Here is a 20,612-nt window from a genome sequence, read left to right on the forward strand (position 1 = left end):
GTCTAAAAGCTGTTGTTCATATCTGGATAAGTAGAGGTTAAGTTTTTGTTTTTAGTTTGTTTATTTTATTTATTTACTTTTGGCTGCATTGGGTCTTCATTGCTGTGCATGGGCTTTCTCTAGTTGTGGCGAGCAGGGGCTACTCTTTGTTCCGGTGCACGGGCTTCTCATTGTGGTGGCCTCTCTCGTTGTGGAGCATGGGCTCTAAGTGTGTGGGCTTCAGTAGTTGTGGCTCACAGGCTCTAGAGCACAGGCTCAGTAGTTGTGGCTCACGGGCGTAGTTGCTCCGTGGCGTGTGGGATCTTCCCAGACCAGGGCTCGAACCCGTGTTCCCTGCATTGGCAGGCAGATTCTCAACCACTGTGCCACCAGGGAAGCCCCAGAGGTTAAGTTTTGTGATATGTGTTTATGTGTGATATGAAAATTTGGCAAACATTTCTTGGCTCATGTGAATAATAATGAGACATAATTATATCTTTCATCAAGAAGGAACTGAGAAATACTTTATAGATAAATGCATAGAGAAAATGAGACAGTAAAGTTAGAACTTCTCTTTTTAAAAAAACAAAGAAGATAATATATTTTGTTATGAACAACCAAACATATATATATGTACATATATATGTAAGTGGTGTCATTTAAAATAACTTAGGGAAGTTGTTCATAATGGGTATTGAATAAAATGATATGTTTCACTGGTGAAATAATTTTCATCCTAATATTTATTATTAGAGATACATATGTGATGCAAAGACTGGTGGATTCCTTCCTCCTTGTGTCCTCGGGATACTTTCCATCCACAGCACAATTTGGCCTCCAGAGTTGAGCTCATGGCCAGGGTGGCTCCTCTCATCATCCTCCATGTACGGCAAATAGGAGTCTTAGATCATGGCCTTTCCACCAGAAATATGCCACTATGCGCTTCTCTTGTTCACTGTCTCATATTAAGTGCTACAGATCTGGAAACTTCTTCAGATTTGACTCTGCCAAGACATATTTTATTCTAAGTGGGTTTGTTTGTTTGTTCTTTTGCTTATTTTTCTATTTATTTCTCTATTCAGTCAGGTTTATTGTGGTTTGTCATGCAGAAAGCACTAGCTTTGAGATTGCAGGGAATAAGATAGAGATGAACATAGCTTAATATACTTATTTCAGGGATGTTGCCTTAGCTAGTTCCACTTTTGGAACTTGTCTTTTGGAATTGTCTTTAGAATGAGTTTTTAAGTTAACTATGTGCTCACACATTTATAGTCCTATCTTAGTTTTGGGGGGAGTCAGAGAAAACGAGCGTTTCCTCGGTCTACCTGGGAAAGAAGGGGTGAGAAGTCACAGAATATCACTAGGCTCTGGGGCCACACAGGGCCTAGTTCTCTACCAAGGAAAGTGCTGATTTCCCTTGTCATGGTCCTGGCCTTGCTCCCAAGCTTGTCCTCCAGTTTTAGAAGTCGTTCAGTTCCCAGAATGCCCCCTTCCTTTACATCCCTAGCATTTTCACTCAGGGGAGAAGGCCGCTTACTCTGTTGTAGTGTCAGGGTCTCAGGGGAGTTGTCATCCTGCAGGATGGCGAGCGGAGATCTCCCTAGTACCTTGCCATTTGGTTTCTGTCTATTGTGCTTAGAACCTGAAGATCAGGGAGTCTCGGGGTCTCTCAAGGGCTTGCCTGAGCCCCGGCTGGCCCTAACAGTTTCTGTGAGCTGTCCTGTTTCCTCCTTGGAAAACACCTGCTTGGAGGGGAAGCTCAAGATGGTGTCTGGCTCCAAGATGTTGCCTGGTCCTCAAGGGATTACTGTTGCCCATGGGCAATTCCAATTCAGATGAAGGTGCCTCTGGAGGCAGAGCAGGCTCTGGGGGAGGATTCAGTTTGGGGGTTTCAGTCTCAAATAGTTCACTGAGTTGTTTTATCAGTGGGTTTGGGGGGTCTCTGCTGCTGGAGTTCATAGGTATCCATGCAGTGCCAGGGTAGGAGAGCAGGCATCTGAGTCCTGGGACTGATTAAGACCCTCCCACTACTTCTCTGTAGGTCAGTTGGAGTGTGGGGTCTGCACTTGAACAGGAGTGCGCAGGATACCTGCACTAAGTGAACGGGGATCTGCCTGTAGAGCCAAATGCATGCTGTGCAGTGGAGGCCGTGTGGAGTGAGAGGGATGCTCTTGGCTGAACCCATCTCAACTAGAAGGAATAGGGTGGGTTAGGACCCAGCCCAGGCTAGGAAGATGCTGGGCCCCAATTCCACTTTTGGGTGCATAGCAACTCCTCCAGTTTGTTGACTAATGATAATTTGTTTAGCCATTCTCCCTTTAAAGGACATTGAAGTTTGAGCCACTTTTTCTTTATTTAAAAAAATTATTGCATTGAGCTTCTTTGCAAATGAGATAGCACTGTTTTTGGATATATAATTTCTGTGTTTGTTTAAGATTCACAAAAATCCAAAGATTCACAAATTAATTTGATATTTTCTTAGGTGCCTTTACATTGTACTAAGTTTTTTGAGAACCTCTTTCTTCCTTCCTTTTTTCTTCTCCCCTTTCTTTCTCTCTCTTCTTTTATCTCTCTCTTTCTTTCTTTCTTTGAATGTTTAAGTTCTACTCTCTTAGCAGATTTCAACTATGCAATACAGCGTTATCAACTATGATCATATGTTTTACTATAGATCCTCAGACCTTATTCATCTTACAGCTAAAAGTTTGTACCCATTTAACAACCTCTCCTATTTCCCCCACATCCCAGTCCCTGGCAACCACTTTTCTACTCTGTTCCTATGAATCTGACTTTAAAAAAAAAGCCACATATGAGTGATACCATGCAGTGTTTATTTGTCTTTCTCCACATAGCTTATTTCACTTAGCTTAATGTCCTTAAGGTCCATCCATGTTGTCATAAATGGTAGGATTTTCTTCTTTCTCATGGCCAAATAATATTCCGGGGTGTGTGTGTGTGTGTGTGTGTGTGTGTGTGTGTGTATCACATCTTCTTTATCCATTCTTCCATTGACAGACACTTAGGTTGTTTCAGAATCTTGGCTATTATGAATAATACTGCAATAAACATGGGAGTGCAGATATTCTCTTGAATATCCTGTTTTCATTTTCTTTGGAAATATGCCCAGAAGTGGGATTACTGGATCATATGGTAGTTCTATTTTTAATTTCTTGAGGAACATCCATACTGTGTTCCATAGTGGGCTCACCAGTTTACACTCCCACTAACAGTGCAGAAAGTTCTCTTTCTGCACACCCTCACCAACACTTGTTATCTCATTGTATTTTTAATGATAGCCATTCTAACAGGTGTGAAGGTGGTATCTCATTGTGGTTTTGATTTGCATTTCTCTGATGACTAGACTAGTGAGTGATATTGAGCACCTTTTCATGTACCTGTTGGCCATTTATGTGTCTGCTTTGGAAAAATGTCTCTTTGGCTCCTCTGCTCCTTTTAAAATCAAATTGTTTGATTTTTTGCTGTTGAGTTGTATGAATTCATTATATATTTTGAATAGTAACCCCTTATCAGATATGTGATTAGCAGATATTTTCTCCCATTCAGTAGGTTGCATTTTCACTTTGTTAATTGCTCCCTTTGCTGTGCGGTAGCTTTTTAGTTTGATGCGGTCCCGCTTGTTTATTTTTGCTTTTGTTTGCTTTGCTTTTGGTGTTAAATCCAGAAAGTCATTGCCAAGACCAATGTCAAGGAGCTTACCCCCGTTTTCTTCTAAGAGTTCTACTTTCAGGTCTCTTTCAATTTTTTAATCCAGTTTGAGTTGATTTTTGTGTATGGTTTAAGATAGGGGTCCAGGTTCATTCTTTTGTATGTGGCTGTCCAGTTTTCCCAACACCTTTTATTGAAGAGACTATCCTTTCCCTGTTGTATATTCTTGGGGAAATAGTTTCTTAAAATTTTTTAAACAGAAACATATCAGAAAATTTATTTAGTCATGCTATAATTACCCAAAATGAAATTGAATTGTTGCCACAGTTAGTTTTTGGAGAAAAGGACAGAAGGCCTATGTTTTCAAAATACAGAGTTGAGGGTATCTTGTAAAAATCTTCTCTAACTATATTGGAGCATAACATGTTATGCATAGGCCTTTAGGTAAAGATAATACTGCTGAATCATCTGTATCTCAGGATGTTTCTTACTTAACTAAACTCTTAATGGTTTTTAAAGATGTGACAGGACCTATGAAATTGAGTATATATGTTAAAAAAAATTTAGAATGAGTAAGTAGTTCTTGAAAGAGCTAGACGCCTTACTTGTAGCTTCATGGGTGGTTCGTTTTTCCTTCAGTTTGATGGCCATCATTAGGCAAGTCTACTTCTCCTGTGGTGACGATGCTTATAGCACCTCCTAGTGTGAAACCCAGGGCCCACAAACATCCAATAACTGTCAGTATTGATTTTAGGTGCTTCATGTTTCTGTGAATGGCTACGTCAGATGACAAATTTCAGTGATTTCAGTTGTTATAAAAAGCAGAGAACAAAATTGGGAGTGTTGATGAAAATTTCATGTGCAGAACTTTGTTGCCAAAATTATTTGGCAGTTTAAATGCATCCAGATCCAATTTTTGAGAGATGTGTTGATCCTGCGTATAGGAACTTCCCTGGCCCACACTGCTAATGGGGGAGGAGTAGCCCTCCATGAAGGTGAGAATACCAGTCAGGCTTTTATTTTTACAACACAACATTTTTGCATTTGAGCATCAAATTTCAAAGCACATGACTTTTTGATTCATAGATATTTGCTGCTGAATTTATGTTATAATGTTTGGCCAAATATCTAGCACAAGCCTAAGATGATTGTGGATTGAAAGAGCCTAGCTGAGGAATGCTAACCAGTCATTCTCAGGTTTTCTTCATAGATCACTTGTGTAGGTCATCTTTGCAAAACCATGAAAATGTTATGTTCTGAGCTTTCATCAAGAGTCTATGTAAGAAATGTCTATGTCTCTTCTTCTTTTGGAGGATGTTGGAAGAGGAATGGGACAGTGGGGATGGGGTAACTGTTATGGAAAGGCGGTACATTATATGGAAAGAATGTGGGCTGTGGTGACAGAAGGTTAGTAGCTTTGGTGGTGGGAGGATGTGGAAGGTCTCTTTTGATTGTCTATGTTTTTCAACAAAATTAGGCATTTATTGGGTATATACGTACCTGGGTACTATACTTGGCCTGAAGATATAAAAGTGAATAAGACTACTATTTAAATAGGAGGACAGCAGTTTGGCTGTATTGTTAGTACACATTTCTTCCAGTTTTTTGGTTTGTGCTCAAGTTTTAGTCTTAGTTTGCTCACTGTTGGTCTTTCTTCCCCCCCTATTTTTATTTTTTCATTGATTGGGGGAATTGAGAGAGAGGGGAGAGATACCAACGGACTGATTCAGGCCATAAAATCAACTTACATTTTATGTTAGGTATCCGCATATATTTCTTTACTCTGACTTATTGTCCTATATGTTAATATTTCAGAATTATTGAGACTATACCTGATTCAAGGAGTTAATTTCTTACATCCAGATAGTCTTGCTTTCTGATGCCAAAGTAGTTTGGTCAGAACTTCAACCTTTAGCTTTATTTGTTCATTCATAACTAGTTTGCTGTTTTAAATACAAGAATCAAACCTCATACTATATGCCTATTTTGATGCAATTTTGCAAAAGTATGTACTCATATTAAATAAAATTATTTCTTCAACTGGAAGAGAAAAAAAAGAATTCTCATGTTAAATGTGACTTGAAATTTATAATCTGATTAACAAGAGTCTAGCTGATAACAAAGATTTTTAAATGGACAACCATGATATTTAAATTAAAAATGACTTATCTGGACATCAGTACGAAACTAAGAGAAAATATGTTCCAAAATAACATATATGTATCATTATTATCTTATCTGAGAAACCATAGCTTACTAACGAGAGTTAGTTTCTGTATAGAACACAGGTTTGTATTGAGCCTCACCATGATACAGTTAGTTTTCTTGTACTTCATGGCATTGCTTACTTCCTACTCTGGCCTGCATTCTGTTATTATGCACGTGCCACTGGAGGCAGGGATATGTTAGGGAGAATTAGGGCACAAGTTCTATTTATTTACAGGTTTTGGGGGTAATTTTTGTTTGAGAAGGGTATGATGATACTTAAGCAATATTAGTTTTCCAGTTTTATAGACAACAAACTGAGGTCTAGAAAGATAACTTTCATCAAGATTACAGGTGATATACTAATTGGTTTGTTTATTGTCCTCCTATCCCCGTTTCATGGGGACAGGAGCTTCAGGTATCTTGTTCATTGCTGTATTCCCAGTGTCTAGAACAGCGCGTGGCACATGTAAATGTTGGTATTAATTTCTAAGTTAGGGTTAAACTCTATAATGATGATTCTGTGTATCCACTTATTTATATTCTGGTTTTAGGCATGCATATTAATGTGTGATCTGAAATATTAAGATAAATATGAAGATACCTGTTGAGGAGAGAACAACTTCTAGATATAGTACAACATTCACATGCTCATCAGGGTACAAGATTATTGTGAACAAGCCTGCATATAATGACCAGTGTGCATAAATGAGAACGGAGAAACAGCTGCTCATTTAACGGTCTTTTAATGAGATGCATAAACTTCAGTCTGTTTTCCTGTTTCTTTGCAATTTAGTGATTTCAGGTTTCTTGGATGTCTTTTGGGTATGTCTGAAGTAATTATGTAGTTTAGGAAGTCGGAAAGTGCTGAAGTTGATGAGATGGGAATTAGATTGTTTTACGTGTGTTTTTTTCCCCCTCTGTCCTCAAACCTACTTCCAATCTATATCTGTATCACCTTCATCTCTATTCTTTCTCCATCCTTAATCCTTCTCAAAATCCTTTGTTAAACGTAGTTATAGCTAAAAGCTGCTGCATTTTTTAGTTTTCGCTAGGAAAAGTCACATGTGACAGTACATTTATTGTTTTTTTCTTCACCTTTGTAGGTGGCAGGTCTACTTAACAGGAGCAAGATACAGGTCACTAAAATGTAGAAATTTAATTAATATATTCAAACAACAGATGTGCCTTCTTTTCTGCTCACTTCCTAGCCCTTATTTTTCGTCATTTACATCTTTTAAATTGTACTTTGACCCAGTGTTTTCATGCTTAATTTTACTGGAGAGAAATTTCCCTTTAATTTGCAAAAAGCCACTTAACTCAGTTTATGACATCTAAACATATGGAAAATATATTTTTAAATTACTTGTTCAGGTCATTTTGGAATGTGGTGACCTCAGAAATAGACAAATATTTTCCTAGCACCTGGTTAGAAGAGTAGACATGATAGGCTTACTGAGAGAAATTTTAATTTTGACTTGCATGATATGACAAGCTTCTCTTTAAAGTAACTTTTTTCAATACAATACTACTATTTAATTATTTAATGCTTTTTAGAAAATCCGTGATTTCATTTCCTCTTCAGAAAGAAACCTCTATAAATCAGACAAAGTTATTTTTATTATCCATATTTTGCAGAGTAAGTTTTAGGCAAATCATTTGATTTCAGAGTTTCCATTCCTTTATCTGTAAAATAAGGACATTGGACAAGATAATCTCTAGAGTTCCTCCTAGCTCTAAAATTCTCTGTTTATAACCATTGTAAGATGAGGAAACAGAGGCATAAAAAAGTTAAGCAGCTTGGGTAAGTTCAAACAATGAATTAATAATAAAACCTTGATATGTGACTTTCTTACTGACCTATTTATTGACACTTTCACACTACCATTATGCCAGAAACTGAAACTGCTGATTTCTTTCTTTCCTTACAGAAAACATATCAGTGAAAAAAAATTATGCTACAAATATAATCCTTTTTATTTTTCTAAAAGCTCAAATATATTTCTGTAGTCTCAAGTTAAATCCTTGTGATTTAGTAGGTGCTTATTCATATTTTTAAAAGGAGGAGGTCTTACAAACAGCGGTTCCCATAGCAACAAAAGACAAATCAGAAAACAAAGCATATCTTAAGTTATGAAGTATGAGTAATAATGTAAGTCAAAAGTAAACCAAGTTTACGTATAGCAAAAGAAAAAAATAGAAAAGATTCTTGTGACAATTTTCTTCCATCCTTTTATTTTATATTATTATTATTATTGTGCAAATTATTCTACAATTTGTGTCTGAATGTGTGATAAGCATTGGAATGATTCGAGCTTCCTTTTGTTGGTTGAGTATATCTCAGTCATGAGTGTTTTGTATTAGCTGGAAAATTGGATTAGATCTCTCGACCTTTAAGGGTTTGTGATTGAATCCCCTCCCCACTCCTCAACTCAGTGGTGGTTCCCTCAACAACTTTTCAGGAATGCATCTATTTTGTAAATTATGACATTTTATATAGATATAACACATTAATTCCTAGATGAGCCAGAATGAGGTATTTTAGGATGGCAGTCAGAGTAGATTGTAGTTCAAAACAAATTTAGATTTGAGTTCTTTGTAAATTTAAGCTAATTTTCCATAAGAAATATGATTGTTCCATGAAATAAATTTTTTAAATATACCAATTTTCTTTTAGCTTTCTTGTTTTTATATAAAGTGCTCCCTTTAAAAAAAAATAGCTTGTTTTGTCATTTTGGTGCTTTTGATAAGAACACTTTCTATTTACTTTTTTCTGTAAGCAGATCTCTCACAGATGTTTTTCAAGTTACATAAACAGGTCATGGTCACATTTTCTTTTTTTAAGTAGTTGGAAGGAACCTTAGTGATCATCTAATCTAAAACACTTTAACAGATGAGAAAATTGAGGGCCAGAGAGGTTAATTGGCTGACCCATGGTAATCTAGCTAATTAGTGATAAAAATGATTGGAATTTAGGTATGCCAATTTTCCACACTAGAATTCTTCTGTTTGATGAGTAGATATCTGGACTGTTACCTGTACCCAGCTAGATTCATAGTCTTGATTTTTACCAAACTCCTCCTTTCCAGTGCTGTTTTTTTTTTTAATCATAGTGATTAATGTCTGAATCAGAATTTGAAATCTGAAAGCTGCATTATAATAGCTCATACTTAAAATGTAACTGAATATGGAGCTACAGTTTCTCACAGTTGGTTTTCTATTTGATGTGAGTTAGATCTTTAAATTTTTAGAATAAAAATAGACGGTGGGTAGAATGATGGTTATTGACTTAAAACAAAACTAGAATTTAGTGGTGGATTATTGAAAGATAAAATATTCTTTAACAGCACAAAGTCAACATTCCCCTGGTTACAAGACCGTGCTTTAATATATAAAAGACTCTTAAAGGATAATGTAAGGAAAGAATACTGTGATATACCATAAAAAAAAATGCTCAGAAATAGAAGAAACATCATTATAATTAACCAGGAAAATGGGGGGGGGGGGAAGGAAACAAATGATTCTTCTATTTCTTACTTATATTATCTAAGTAAATAATTTTCTGTGGGTCTATAGTGTCTACTTTATATGTCTATTTTATCATACTCTGAAAAAGTGGTGTAGTAAAGCTCATTTGTTCTTTTTTTAAAAAATATTTATTTATTTATTTGGCTGCGCTGGGTCTTAGTTGCGGCACGTGGGAATCTTCTTTGAGGCATGTGAGATCTATTAGTTGTGTAATGTGGGATCTAGTTCCCTGACCAGGGATCGAACCTGGGCCCCCTGTATTTGGAGCATGGAATCTTAACCACTGGACCACCAGGGAAGTCCCGTAAAGCTCATTTGTTCTTGGGGTTTGTGGTAGCAGAAGTCTTCAGGGGCTTGGAGAATAGTGACGCTGCACCCAATTCTCTGGGAGACTTGGGAGCATGACTTGAGTCACACCGACCAGGATTTATATCCCAACTCCATCACTCAGCATCAGCCTGACCTTGGGCAATTTTCTTAACTTCCCTAATCCTGAATATTCTTATCTCTGTAAAATAAGAGATTATAATGCCCATTTTACAATGTTACGTAAATGTATCTACCCTATAATAGGCTCTCATTAACTATTCATTTCCATTTGCACTCCTTTACCTGTTTTCTGTAGACCCTCCTCCTCACCTCTTCCCTATTCACTAGCCAGTTCGACCTGATGGCCCCTAAGACTCAAATGTAGGACTCCAGATCACAGGTAACTAGAGCTAAAGAAATAAGCTCGACTGGGACAGATCATCTCTAGCATGCAGTACTACATTGGGTAGACTGCTCTCCTGGAACATAGTGTCCCTCAAGTTCAGGAACATCTTTAAGAACCATCAAAACCATTGGACAATGACTGGGGCTCCATGCAGCTTCTATGGCAGCTACCATCTTGCTCCTTCAGGACCTTGAATCCTCCCAAGTACAATATTTTTTCTAAGGAATTTTGTAAAAAGAGTATTATGGTTTTATAGTTTTCCTAATTAAAGGGAGTACCACACATCTAAATATATTTTATAAACTGTCCCAGATTAAGTTAATAAAGTGATTTGTTACTCCTACTTAAAAAAAAAATTCTGAAGCTTCAGCCTTTAGGTATATAGGGAGAGTTTTTTTTTTTTCACACACACACACTGTATTTTATTTTTACAAGAGATAAATAGACTGACACCAAGCATTGTACATGGATGACCACAACAAAAGCAACAATGATTGCAATTACCAAACATGAAACACACTCATACTATGTCATAATATTGACATTCAGTCCACTAATCCTCCACTGTAACAGCTCCTTTACTTTGCAGTGAAAATTGATTTGTATATTCTTTGCCTCTGAGTCCTTGTGGGATTTTTTTTTTTTTAAATTCAGACAGAAAGTCACAAAAATTATACTCATCCTCATCAGTTCACTCAGTCCCATGTAATTAATTTTTTTTTTATCTTGATCTTTTGTTAGCACTTTTATGAGTTCATCAGTTTTTCATTAGAGTTCTGAAAATGCTTATTCATTCAGTTCAGCAGTACAGTCAGTTACCAGAAACCTGTACTTGTCAGAGTCTTTTCCATGAATTTCTTGAAGATGAAACCCTTTTATAGGAACATATTTGCAAAATCATCAGAGTACACCCAGAACTGTCTGTAAATGACAAAAGACTTAAAAATGACCACGGTTAAAGATTTGATGAAAGTTCATAATAATGCAGTTGACAAGAAAATTAGTTATTTCTGAGATATACATTTTAAAGTAATAACTAGGATTATTACTTATAACATTATACCAGAACATATAAGATTAGGGAGAGTTTTTATTTTTTATTTTTTAATTTCTTTTAGTAATTTTTAAAAATAAAAATATGATTCTCAGGCAAGTTTGTGATATTTTAGGCCTTTTTTGGTAGCAGTCCTATCCTTCACTAACATCTTCTTCCTGGGTGATGAACATCTGTGGCCTAAAGCAAGACTCTGGAGAATTTAGAGAGATGTTCTCATAATTAACTGAAATATTGTTACTTTTGTGATAACATCATTATTTTTATATTGTGAAGTTTTACTGTTTCAGTTGTACTATGGATTTACATGGGACATCTGTGGGCTAGCCTGGGAATTGGATAATCTTTAAAACATTATTTTAGAAACTAGGTAACAAAGATTGACCCATATATCAACTTTTGGATAAGAAGTCCTCTGTGAATTGATGCTATCTCCAGGTTGTCAGGGTCAGTCTTGCTCTGTATCTCTGCTAGAACAATTAAGGAAATGTGAGATGATGATAAAGGGAAAGATAAAGAGTACGGTTTCTTTCTTTCTCAAAACATTACTGCTATCACATGGGTTGGTAGTGCCTTTGGAGGGATTTAGTCAAGAAGTTTTCCACCCCCACCCCCCTTTCCTATGGAAAGGAAGAAATTTTTTTTTTTTAATAAATCTGTTTATTTGTTTTTATTTATTTTTGGCTGTGTTGGTCTTCGTTACTGCACGCGGGCTTTCTCTAGTTGTGGTGAGCGGGGGCAACTCTTTGTTGCTGTGCGCAAGATCTAGGCGCGTGGGCTTCAGTATTTGTGGCTTGCGGGCTCTAGAGCACAAGCTCAGTAGTTGTGGTGCACGGGCTTAGTTGCTCCACGGCATGTGGGATCTTCCCAGAACAGGGCTCGAGCCCTGCATTGGCAGGCGGATTCTTAACCACTGCACCACCAGAGAAGTCCCAGAAAGGAAGAAAGTTGAAAATGGATTAGAGAACTTTCATCCGAAAATAAATGAAAATATTAGGGAAGAAGTTTTAGATCATTGTTGTAACTTAAATAATGTGTTTTCATCTTATAACTGGGTCAGCTGTTATCAAAATAGTCTCAAGGATAAGTTCATTATATTTTGTTGTGTCATTTATTTCCACAAGCCAGTAGGCCATCGACTCAAGTAGAAATTTTTTTGTTATTCAGATTTTTATTGTGGTATTTATATTTAAATAATTTCACCTTTATAGCAATTTTCTTCTTGCAACCAAAATAAAATATTGCATGATTTTATGAATAAGTCACTGGGCAGAGCAAAAAATATGGTTCAGACTTAATCCTATTTTGTGTTCTATTTTAGATTTATATTTTATATAAAAGGTACCTCACATGGCAAAAAAGTTAATTTTAGTAGTATAGTAAAATTGTAAAGAGCAATCCAAAAATGGGCAGAAGACCTAAATAGACATTTCTCCAAAGAAGATATACAGATTGCCAACAAACACATGAAAGAATGCTCAACACCACTAATCATTAGAGAAATGCAAATCAAAACTACAATGAGGTATCACCTCACACCAGTCAGAATGGCCACCATCAAAAAATCTACAAACAATAAATGCTGGAGAGGGTGTGGAGAAAAGGGAACCCTCTTACATTGCACTGTTGGTGGGAATGTGAATTGATACAGCCACTATGGAGAAAAGTATGGAGGTTCCTTAAAAAACTAAAACTAGAACTACCCTACGACCCAGCAATCCCACTACTGGGCATATACCCTGAGAAGACCATTATTCAAAAAGAGTCATATACCACGATGTTCACTGCAGCTCTATTTAGCTCTATTTACAAGAGCCAGGACATAGAACCAACCTAAGTGTCCATCGACAGATGAATGGATAAAGAAGATGTGGCACATATATACAATGGAATATTACTCAGCCATAAAAGGAAACGAAATTGAGTTATTTGTAGTGAGGTGGATGGACCTAGAGTCTGTCATACAGAGTGAAGTAAGTCAGAAAGAGAAAGACAAATACCGTATGCTAACACATATATATGGAATCTAAAAAAAAAAAAAAAAAAAAAGATTATGAAGAACCTAGGGACAGGACAGGAATAAAGACGCAGACGTAGAGAATGGACTTGAGGATGTGGGGAGGGGGAAGGGTAAGCTGGGACGAAGTGAGAGAGTGGCATGGACTTATATATACTACCAAATGTAAAATAGTTAGCTAGTGGGAAGCAGCTGCATAGCACAGGGAGATCAGCTCAGTGCTTTGTGACCACCTAGAGGGGTGGGATAGGGACTGTGGGAGGGAGACACAAGAGGGAGGAGATATGGGGATATATGTATATGTATATGTATAGCTGATTCACTTTGTTATAAAGCAGAAGCTAACACACCATTGTAAAGCAATTATACTCCAATAAAGAAGTTTAAAAAAAAAATTGTAAGGAGCAACTTGACTCAGAATCAGTCAGTGGTTATTGATTGAACACTGAACACTGGTTCATTAGAGAGGGGATTGGCTGTGGAAGGGGAGTCTGGAGATGTATAAAGAATGGGTTCTTCTGTCAGGAAGCTTACACTGAAGTTGGGGAGATAATTTTGTATAAAAATAGTTACCCTAGAATTCTTAGAGCTTGAAGACCCATTCAAACCTTGGAAATTAGTTGAATCAAAAATCCTAGGAGCTTGGTAATTTGCCTGACAAATTTGTCCGCGGGCCTGAGACAAGGTTAGCTGCATCTCCTATGCCAGTAGTGGCATGGTTTCATGTCTGGGATTCTGAGCAAAGCACAGGTACACTGTTCTATTTGCTATTAGGGTTGAAACATGCCTAACAGTGGTTGGAGAACCGGGAAATCAGGGACAGGTAGCAGGACTTAGGTACAGGATAGAAGTAGCAACAGATACAGACCAGGCCAGACAGACAGAGTCAGACATCAGGACACTACCTTGAGATCTACTAATTATGAGTCAAGTAGGCATAAGAGTCAAAACCAACTATTCAGTGACTAATTAAGAGCAGACAGGAAGGAAAGAGGCAATGTCTGGCTCAGCCCAACTTCCTTTAAGAATTTGCCCTCTCACTGATGGAATATTCTAAGCATTATATGAATGGGCTGCCGGGACACAGCCCACTTTTAAATTACTCAGTGTAGATTTTGTCCCATTTCTCCTGCTTCGTGATTCCTCTTTTCATTCTTAAGTTACCTTTTTCTTGCCCTCAGGAGTCTTGGCCACCACTTTGGATCCAGCAGGTTATAGCTCTGCCTCTCTTTCTTGGCAGTGCTTTTCCTCCCTGATTCCACAGGGGCCCAGGGCCCACCCCTGCTGATATTGTTTTCACCTGGCTCACATTGGCCTTGCTAGCAGACCTGGGATAGCTGGGACACTCTGCCTTTGCTGTGGAAAAGCATATGTTGACCCTGTGGCACTTAAACGTGGCCTGTGTGGTGCTGATGATGGAGTCCGCTACCCTGGAGGCTGACTGTGGTACACTGCTCCCGCCAGCTGAGAAGCCAAAAATGGAATGCATCTACGGGCCCTTTCTTTTCAACACTTACAACTCAGCCACTTTGCACTTGTGCTCCTGGCATCCTCTGGAGCAAGGCCTGATAGCTGCTGCTTTGGTCAGCTTCTTAATAGAAGTATCCATGGAAGAAAGTGGTCCCCCTTCTTTACCCATTCATAGCACCACAGTCTTCATAACTGATGTCCTGATGTCTTCATAACCTTATCTGTCCAAATATAAGACACACTTTTATCTCCCAGTCATTCCTCAGAAAAGAGGGAATTGCCTTTATTTGAGTTTTTGAGTTACCCTCAGATTATCAGGCATTATTCTGAATATAAAATACAAAGTATTGTTTGGAGAAGACATATTGGCCTAAAATTACCCTAGTCAGTGCTAGTTTGGAATATTTTCCCTGTGTAAGGTTGACAAGAGAGAAATAAAAATAATTTAACAGAGATTTAGTAATTATTTTTTAAAATAAATTTATTTATTTGTGGCTGCGTTGGGTCTTTGTTGCTGTGTGTGGGCTTTTTCTAGTTGTGGCGAGTGGGGGCTACCCTTTGTTGCGGTGCACAGGCTTCTCTTGTTACGGAGCATGGGCTCTAGGTGCATGGGCTTCAGTAGTTGTGGCATGTGGGCTCAGTAGTTGTGGCTCGCGGGCTCTAGAGCACAGGCTCAGTAGTTGTGGCACAGGGGCTTAGTGGCTCCGTGGCATGCGGGATCTTCCCGGACCAGGGCTCGAACCCACTTCCCTTGCATTGGCAGGCAGATTCTTAACCACTGTGCCACCAAGGAAGTCCCAGTAATTATTTCTGATAGCATAAACTTCAAGTGTTGGTTGTCTTAATAAACAAAGAAAAGAACAGTAAAAAAAAGCAATACCATAAGTTGTGCTGTTATAGCAATTACAAATTCATATTTATAGGACACATGAAAAACAGCTGTTCTAATGTTATCTCAATGTCTTTGGACAAAAGCTCAGTGACTACATTATATCAATATTTGATTCCAGAAGTCCTGTATCTCAAACACTTTAGAGGGGAATAAAGGTTATGTACTACTGTGTAAAAGAGGCATCTTGCACAAAGCCTCTGTTGGCAGACTCAGGTCTGAATGCTGCCCCTAATCTGTACCTCATCCCAGCCTTCACAATTGCCCTGACCATTGGATTTTATTTTATTTTTTTACTCTCCCATTATGCTGTTTATATCCCCCTTTAGAGGTAATGCACATATTCGATTTCCTGGCTGCACTGCTGAATTCTCTGCTGCAGCACTGCCTCTTTATCCACAGGGCATCTCTGAACTACCTTGGTAACTCCACTTCTAGACTGATTCAGTCTGTTCTGCTGAGATCCTTTGAGTCTGGAGCCTGAGAGGGGGCCAAGAAGGTTTTACTAGAGGTGGGGTTACCTTGAGGCTAATGAAGCTTAAGTTCAGGGTTCCACACTGTCATGGGCTCCTAAGAGATGCTGGGAGTTGTAGAGTGTTCTCAGTGGAGAGAGGAAGCCGGTTGCAGTCAGGAAGCATTTGTACGTAAGCATTTCTGTTGTTCAAGAGACCTCAGAGAAAGGAACTTGAATCTCTAAGACTCCAGCATTTTATGATGATTTCTTGTACATTCTAAATAAATATTTACTTTTGTACCAAATTTTGCATTCCTAACTGCATTCTAATTCTTAGAGAAGACCACCCAAATTGTATATGTTTCAGGCCACACAAAATCTGGATTGGTCGCTTGGTTTTACTAAATGAGATACCGGGGTGTTTTGCTAGTACTTATTTTTCTACATTTAGTAATAAATTATTTATATGCATAAACAAACACTGAGTAGAAACTAGAGAATCCCTAAATCATTCTAAAATCAATGCTTTCGTGATTATTTTGCAAGAGAACTGGAACTTCCTGGCAGCCAGTATATTTCAATATTAATATTAGTGAATGCTCTAAAACTGGAACTCAGATACTGACTTCAGTTCATTTCAAGTCTGCAAGCCTTTGTGAAATGCCTACTATGTGAGATGAAGGTGTTGGTCCAGGTTTTTTTTTTCCCCCCCAGAAAGTTTGAATTCAGTTTCAGTCATTTGAAATTAATTGCCTTAACAGTGATATATTTTTAGTTCCTTGGAACCATAATAGCAGTTCTCTTTAAAGAAATAAGAAATTGGAGCCAATGTGATAAATATGATTAAGTGCCAAGGAACCACAATGATAAATTGTTGGCACCAGTCATTTGATGTCCTCTGAAACAAAGAGACTTGTTAGTCTGCCCGTGCTAGGAGTTTCAGTGCAGAGGATATAAAATGAAAAGTATCCTTTACCTTTTTTGTAAACAGTTTCATAGATGATGGCCATGGGTAACTTAGGGGTAACTGTTTTTCAAACCAAGAAACCCTATATTGAAAATGAACTACTTCATGTTCATCATTTCATCATTCTCTTAAAATGTGTCATTAAATCAGTGTCAAGTACTTGTGTTTGAGAAATATTAATAGAATTCCTAAAAGACATGTCAGTATATAATGACATATACTGATAAATGTGTCGAAGAAGGACACATTCAGAGAAGGAAAGAGACTGATGGTTGGGGGAGTGCTATTTTAGAAAGGCTGTACTGCCTTCCTAGCTATTCCTTGAATGTGCCAAGCATATCCCCATCTCAGGTCCTTTGCACTTGCTATTGCTTCTGCCTGGAATGCTTTCTGAGAATTGCATCAGTTATTTTTCTCACTTCACTCCAGGCTCTGACCACCCTGTCGAAAGTAGCATCTTCTACTACTCTATTCCTTTTCCCTCTTCTTCATGTGTTTCTCACCATCGGACCTTGGGAACTGAAGAGACTCAAAGAAATTCTTTGATAAATCCTTAGCTGTCTGAACTCTTACTACTTGCCCTCTGAAATTCAGGAATTAAAGATTTTAAAACTATCTCTCTTTTTTTTTTAAATTTTGTTTTTTGGCCATGCCGTGTGCCATGTGAGATCTTAGTTGCCCCACCAGGGATTGAACCCATGCCCCCTGTGTTGGAAGCACGGAGTCTTAACCACTGGACCACCAGGGAAGTCCCCAAAACTGTCTCTTGCTACTTGATCTGGATATATCCAAATCAGGAACCAAGTAATTTTGTATAGTAAGGGGTACTTGTTTCTTTGTAGCGCTTGTCTTTGATTTGCTTGTCTTTCTGCCTGTTTATCTACCTGTCTTCCTCACTAAAACGTTAGTTGCCTGGTGGCTGGGACTTTGTTTTTTTCACTGCTGTGTCTTCATCACCTGGAACAGTGCCTGGCATCAATTCTCAGTAAATATGTGTTGAATAAATGTGTTAATACATGAATGAATCCATCTGACCCAGTATCATCTAAATTTTAATTTTAAAAATATGTGATTATATGGAAAAGGCTTATTTCACATTATTAAGTTTTTTTTTAAAACATCTTTATTGAAGTATAATTGCCTTACAATGATGTGTTAGCTTCTGCTTTATAACAAAGTGAATCAGTTATACATATACAATATGTTCCCATTTCTCTTCCCTTTTGCATCTCCCTCCCTCCCACCCTCCCCATCCCACCCTTCTAGGTGGTCACAAAGCACCGAGCTGATCTCCCTGTGCTATGCGGCTGCTTCCCACTAGTTATCTATTTTACCTTTGGTAGTGTATATATGTCCATGACACTCTCTCACCCTGTCACATCTCACCCCTCCCCCTCCCCATATCCTCAAGTCCATTCTCTAGTAGGTCTGTATCTTTATTCCCGTCTTGCCACTAGGCTCTTCATGGCCTTTTTTTTTTTTCCCTTAGATTCCGTATATATGTGTTGGCATACTGTATTTGTTTTTCTCTTTCTGACTTACTTCACTCTGTATGACAGACTCTAACTCCATCCACCTCATTACAAATACCTCCATTTCATTTCTTTTTATGGCTGAGTAATATTCTATTGTATATATGTGCCACATCTTCTTTATCCATTCATCTGTCGATGGACATTTAGGTTGCTTCCATGTCCTGGCTATTGTAAATAGAGCTGCAATGAACATTTTGGTACATGACTCTTTTTGACCTATGGTTTTCTCAGGGTATATGCCCAGTAGTGGGATTGCTGGGTCGTATGGTAGTTCTATTTGTAGTTTTTTAAGGAACCTCCATACTGTTCTCCATAGTGGCTGTATCAATTTACATTCCCACCAACAGTGCAAGAGTGTTCCCTTTCCTCCACACCCTCTCCAGCATTTATTGTTTCTAGATTTTTTGATGATGGCCATTCTGACTGGTGTGAGATGATATCTCATTGTAGTTTTGATTTGCATTTCTCTAATGATTAATGATGTTGAGCATTCTTTCATGTGTCTGTAGGCCATCTGTATATCTTCTTTGGAGAAATGTCTATTTAGATCTTCTGCCCATTTTTGGATTGGGTTGTTCATTTTTTTGTTATTGAGCTGCATGAGCTGCTTGTAAATCTTGGAGATTAATCCTTTGTCAGTTGCTTCATTTGCAAATATTTTCTCCCATTCTGAGGGTTGTCTTTTGGTCTTGTTTATGGTTTCCTTTGCTGTGCAAAAGCTTTTAAGTTTCATTAGGTCCCATTTGTTTATTTGTGTTCTTATTTCCATTTCTCTGGGAGCTGGGTCAAAAAGAATCTTGCTGTGATGTATGTCATAGAGTGTTCTGCCTATGTTTTCCTCTAAGAGTTTGATAGTGTCTGCCCTTACACTTAGGTCTTTAATCCATTTTGAGTTTATTTTTGGGCATGGTGTCAGGGAGTGTTCTAATTTCATACTTTTACATGTTCCTGTCCAGTTTTCCCAGCACCACTTATTGAAGAGGCTGTCTTTTCTCCACTGTATATGCTTGCCTCCTTTATCAAAGATAAGTTGACCATATGTGTGTGGGTTTATCTCTGGGTTTTCTATCCTGTTCCATTGATCTATATTTCTGTTTTTGTGCCAGTACCAAACTGTCTTGATTACTGAAGCTTTGTAATATAGTCTGAAGTCAGGGAGCCTGATTCCCCAAGCTCCATTTTTCGTTCTCAATATTGCTTTGGCTATTCGGGGTCTTTTGTGTTTCCATACAAATTGTGAAATTTTTTGTTCTAGTTCTGTGAAAAATGCCAGTGGTAGTTTGATAGGGATTGCATTGAATCTGTAGATTGCTTTGGGTAGTAGAGTCATTTTCACAATGTTGATTCTTCCAATCCAGGAACATGGTATATCTCTCCATCTATTTGTATCATCTTTAATTTCTTTCATCAGTGTCTTATAATTATCTGCATACAGGTCTTTTGTCTCCTTAGGTAGGTTTATTCCTAGATATTTTATTCTTTTTGTTGCAATGGTAAATGGGAGTGTTTTCTTAATTTCACTTTCAGATTTTTCATCATTAGTGTATAGAAATGCAAGAGATTTCTGTGCATTAATTTTGTATCCTGCTACTTTACCAAATTCATTGATTAGCTCTAGTAGTTTTCTGGTAGCATCTTTAGGATTCTCTATGTATAGTATCATGTCATCTGCAAATAGTGACAGCTTTACTTCTTCTTTTCCGATTTGGATTCCTTTTATTTCTTTGTCTTCTCTGATTGCTGTGGCTAGGACTTCCAGAACTATGTTGAATAATAGTGGTGAGAGTGGGCAACCTTGTCTTGTTCCTGATCTTAGTGGAAATGGTTTCAGTTTTTCACCGTTGAGGACAATGTTGGCTGTGGGTTTGTCATATATGGCCTTTATTATGTTGAGGAAAGTTCCCTCTATGCCTACTTTCTGCAGGGCTTTTATCATAAATGGGTGTTGAATTTTGTCGAAAGCTTTCTCTGCATCTATTGAGATGATCATATGGTTTTTCTCCTTCAATTTGTTAATATGGTGTATCACATTGATTGATTTGCGTATATTGAAGAATCCTGGCATTCCTGGGATAAACCCCACTTGATCATGGTGTATGATCCTTTTAATGTGCTGTTGGATTCTGTTTGCTA

The 20,612-nt window shown here is 37.8% G+C and overlaps 1 protein-coding gene and 1 pseudogene across 1 annotated transcript in view; one reads left to right on the forward strand and one right to left on the reverse strand.

Annotated features, from left to right (window-relative positions):
• NUBPL (NUBP iron-sulfur cluster assembly factor, mitochondrial) overlaps positions 1 to 20,612 on the forward strand; it is a 260,487-nt gene that overhangs the window by 166,061 nt on the left and 73,814 nt on the right. The window lies entirely within an intron of this gene.
• LOC103003961 (cell division cycle-associated protein 3-like) lies at positions 1,372 to 2,164 on the reverse strand (annotated as a pseudogene).

The sequence above is a fragment of the Balaenoptera acutorostrata genome, chromosome 3, assembly GCF_949987535.1.
Source record: "Balaenoptera acutorostrata chromosome 3, mBalAcu1.1, whole genome shotgun sequence".
In the NCBI taxonomy this organism is placed as follows: domain Eukaryota; kingdom Metazoa; phylum Chordata; class Mammalia; order Artiodactyla; family Balaenopteridae; genus Balaenoptera; species Balaenoptera acutorostrata.